This window comes from Bidens hawaiensis, unplaced genomic scaffold (assembly GCF_021521415.1).
Source record: "Bidens hawaiensis isolate Kalapana, Puna unplaced genomic scaffold, B.hawaiensis_p1.1 tig00006635_1, whole genome shotgun sequence".
In the NCBI taxonomy this organism is placed as follows: Eukaryota; Viridiplantae; Streptophyta; class Magnoliopsida; order Asterales; family Asteraceae; genus Bidens; species Bidens hawaiensis.
In genome coordinates this window covers 253410-258063 of record NW_027491449.1, presented here as the reverse complement: position 1 = coordinate 258063, position 4654 = coordinate 253410, and positions in this window count along the sequence as shown.

The following is a 4654-nucleotide window of genomic DNA, read 5'->3' as shown; positions in this document are numbered from 1 at the left end:
GTGCGAGAATTCCTAGGACTGGCTGGCTACTACCGACATTTCATCGAGGGATTTTCAAAGATTGCTCAACCCCTCATAGCACTGACACACAAGGGTACTAAGTACAATTGGGGTGACGCGTAGGAGTCTGCCTTCCAAATTTTGAAAACCAAACTCTGTAGCGCACCTATCCTAGCCCTCCCCGAGGGAAAGGAAAATTTTGAGGTGCATTGTGACGCATCGATACAGGGTCTCGGTTGGGTGTTAATGCAACTCGAGAAGGTTATAGCCTATGCTTCTCGACAGCTACGGATCCACGAGAAGAACTATACGACCCATGACTTGGAACTCGGAGCTGTGGTGTTTGCTCTTAAGATATGGAGGCCTTACTTGTACGGTACCAAGTTTATCATTTACACCGACCACAAGAGTCTCCAGCATATCTACGATCAGAAGGAGCTAAACATGCGACAGCGTCGTTGGGTCGAGCTACTTAAGGATTATGACTGTGCCATATAGTATCACCCTGGTAAGGCCAATGTAGTGGCTGACGCTCTCAGCAGAAAAGAAACCGATAAGCCTAGATGAGTGCGAGCATTACAACTCACGATTCATGCTAACTTACCTGATCAGATTCGTGAAGCTTTGAAAGACGATAACCTTCCATCAGAACTCATGCGGGGCATGGACAAGCAGCTTGAAACCAAATCGGACGGGGACCGATATTTCAAAAACCGGATTTGGGTCCCTCGATACGGAGACTTGAGAAATTTGGTGATGGACGAAGCACACAAATCCCGATACTCCATTCACCATGGCTTAGATAAAATTTACCATGACCTAAAGGCACTTTACTGGTGGCCAAAAATCAAATCCGACATTGCCACCTACGTGAGCAAATGTTTGACTTGAGCTAGAGTCAAAGTGGAGTATCAGAAACCATCTGGATTGTTACAGCAATTGGAACTCCCAACATGGAAATGGGAACAAATTTCCATGGACTTCATCACGGGATTACCCAAAACACCGACGGGATGCGATACCATCTGGGTGATCGTTGACCGATTGACTAAGTCTGCCCATTTCTTAGCGATCAAGGAATCGGACAAAATGGAAAGACTAACTCGCATCTACATGAAAGAAGTAGTGTCCAGACACGGAGTGGCTGTCTCAATCATATCTGATCGAGATTATCGCTTCACTTCGCACTTTTGGAAGTCGCTACTGAGTGCACTAGGCACCCGCCGTGATATGAGTACAACATACCATCCTCAAACGGATGGGTAAAGTGAACGCATCTTTCAAACCTTGAAAGACATGTTTCTTGCATGCGTGTTGGATTTTGGAAAAAGTTGGGAACCCCACTTTCCCTTGGTAGAGTTTTCATATAATAACAGCTACCACGGAAGCATTAAAGCAGCGCGGTTTGAAGCGTTGTACGGACGAAAGTGTTGATCACCTCTTTGCTGGGCAGAAGTGGGTGATAGCCAAATCACAGGCCCAGAACTAGTGATCGAAACCTCAGAAAATATTGTCCAAATCCGAAGTCTCATGGCAGCAGCACGAGATCGTCAAAAGAGTTACGCCGACAAGCGCCGAAAACCTCTAGAATTTCAAGTGGATGACAAGGTTTTGCTGAAAGTCTCACCTTGGAAAGGTGTAGTTCGCTTTGGAAAGCGAAACAAACTCAACCCACGATACGTTGGCCCATACCGGATAATTGAACGTATTGGTCCGGTAGCGTACCGATTGGACTTACCAACGGAACTCAGTGGCGTACATAACGTTTTCCATGTATCCAACTTGAAGAAATGCCTTTCTAACGAAACACAAGGAGTTCTTTTGGGCGAGTTGCAAGTTGATGAACAGTTACGCTTCATCGAAAAACCATTCGAATTTTTGGATTGGGAAACCAAAACACTCAAACACGGCCAGATTCCTATCGCTAAAGTTTGTTGGAACTCAAGACGTGGACCAGAGTTCACGTGGGAACGTGAGGATCAAATGATGAAAAAGTATCCTCACCTTTTTGAAGGGTTAACCAAGCACCGTAAACCGTGAAAGCCGACAAACCATCAAAATACACTAGAGGTATGAATTAAATTCCGGGAAGAAATTTCTTTCTACAGGGGGATGATGCGACAAACTGAAAATTTTTTCCTTTTTCAGACACCCATCGCGACTTGACACAAATTTTCGGGACGAAAATTGTTAGTGCACGGTTTTGCGTCTGGAGTCTTTGTATTTATCGTTAATGTTTATTTGATAATTAATGTAATATTTAATGTTTATATTTAACTAGTTCGTTAAGATTAAGTCTAGTTCGCTAGGGATGTTAGCGAACTAAGACTAGTTCGTTAAGGTTAAGTCTAGTTCGCTAGGGATTTTAGCGAACTAAGACATTATAATATATTCCCTCCTGATTCGTTAGGGGATGTTAACGAATCAGGGGGTGGTTCGTTATGTTAAGTTATGTATCGAAGGGGAAGCTGGTTCGCTAGGGGATGTTAGCGAACCAGGTCGCCTTCTATATATAGTGAACAACTGTTCACTTGTAAAAAAAGTTTGGAGATATAAGTTTATAGAGAAAAAGCTTGAGTAATTACTCTCTCTCAAGCTTCATCTTAACATTATTGATAATATATACAAATACATAACATTAAATCAAGGTTAATTATGAGCTAGATCTTTAATAGTGGTAATTGGATAATCTACAGATCTGAGATCTGTTTTATTGTTATCGACTGTTAATCCGGGATCAAACAAGTGGTATCAGAGCTGTTGGTGCTCTTTACACTTGATTTGGTGTTTTAAGTGTCATTGTTATTTTCATTATTATTAAGTTTTTCGGTTTTGTTTGATTTTGAATCAATTTGAGTTTATTTTGGTTGAATTATGTACGGATTGAATGGAATTCGTGTTGGTTAAGGTATGGATAGGTGTGGTTAAGAGGAATTGAGGTTTGAATTGGAATTGAGTGATCTGGTTTTGGTTTCGGTTTAAGTCCGAAACAGGGTGTTTGTTTTTGGTGAATTTGATTTGGTTAAAGTGTTAATCGATTACGAGGATATGTGTATTGGATTCGGAATTGGTTTATGAGAATTTTTATTGGTTATTTGTGCAATTTGGTTGAGTAACGAGGTTGTATTAAGAATTTGGTATTTCTGGGTTTCTGGGTTAATCTTCATAATTTCTGGAAATTAGTTTGAAGATTTGAAGATTTGAAGATGAACTTGATTCGTTATCTTCTTCCTAGTGATTCGCTATATGTTTCTTGGTGATTCGTTATCAACAGTGTTACTTCGCTACCTTGTTCGTTAGCCAGTTCGTGTGAGTTATTGATTCGTGTTATCTAGTTCGTTAACTAGATTAACTGATTCGTGTGACACGTGTTCTTCTTGGGATTTGTGTCATAACAACCTTTGCCACGTGGCATAAGGTGTCAGAGTTTGTTACAAACGGTTGTAACAACCTGATTCGCTATAGTGTGATTCGCTAATCCACTGTAGCTGATTCTCTAAGCATTCCTTAGTGATTCGCTAAGTTTATGTTGGCGATCCGTTACTGATTATCATCTGATTCGCTAAACTAATCCTTTTTAATTCGTTTGGTCAATTCGTTAAGTTGACTTGGTCAATTCGTTTGGTCAATTCGTTAAGTTGACTTGGTCAATTCGTTTGGTCAATTCGTTAAGTTGACTTGTGATTCATTAAACCTTCATCTCATTCGTTATCTGTTTCGCCATTTGGGTGATTCGTTAACCTTATTTGTGATACGTTAAGTTGACTCGTTAAGTTGACTTTTGATTCGCTAAAATACTCACCTCATTCGTTAAGGTACTTCGTTACTGATCAGTTTTAACTTTGTTAAGACTTGATTCGCTACACTATTCACAGATCGTTATACCTTTTCATTGATTCGTTAAACACAGTTCGTAGTTCGCTATAACTGTTCACACCCTTTAAATTTTTGAATTTCTTTTTCAAAAATGGCCGGTATGTATGCATTAGCGTCTCAAAACATGTTGATGCAACAGATGTTGCAACTTGATACCGAGATAGGTTCACATTCTAAATGTCCAAGATTGATGAAGTTCAGTGACTTTGCCAAGTGGGAACCTCGGTTTCGTGCACATTTGGGATCGGTTCATCTTGACTGCTCATATTGTCTTGATGAAGTTTATGTTGCACCAATGATTGGTGATGATACTATTGGATATACTCCTAAAGCTGTTTCTCAATACTCACAAGAAGAGAAGAAAGTTTTAGAAATTGAGATAAAAGCATATTCTACTTTGACTATGGCATTACCAGAAAATATCTTTCATCAAGTTGGTAGTATCAAGAGATGTTCATCTCTATTTCAACATCTGCGTATGAGAAGCATGGGAAACACTGCTGAGAGTAAGAAAGTGATGCTCAAGTTTCAGTTTCGAAACTTTAATTTATTGAAAGGAGAAACAGTTGAAGAGATGACAACAAGATTTAGTCATTAATTGCTGAAATGGACAAGATGAAAATGGAAATTTCTGAAAGAGACAAAATTGACACTATTAAAAGTGTGCTTCCAAGTTCCTACTCAACATTTCTAATGGTTTTGAAAGAGAATGATTCTTTTCTGAATGAAGACTTGACGGCACTTGAATTTCTACAAAAGATCGAAGCTAGAGAATATG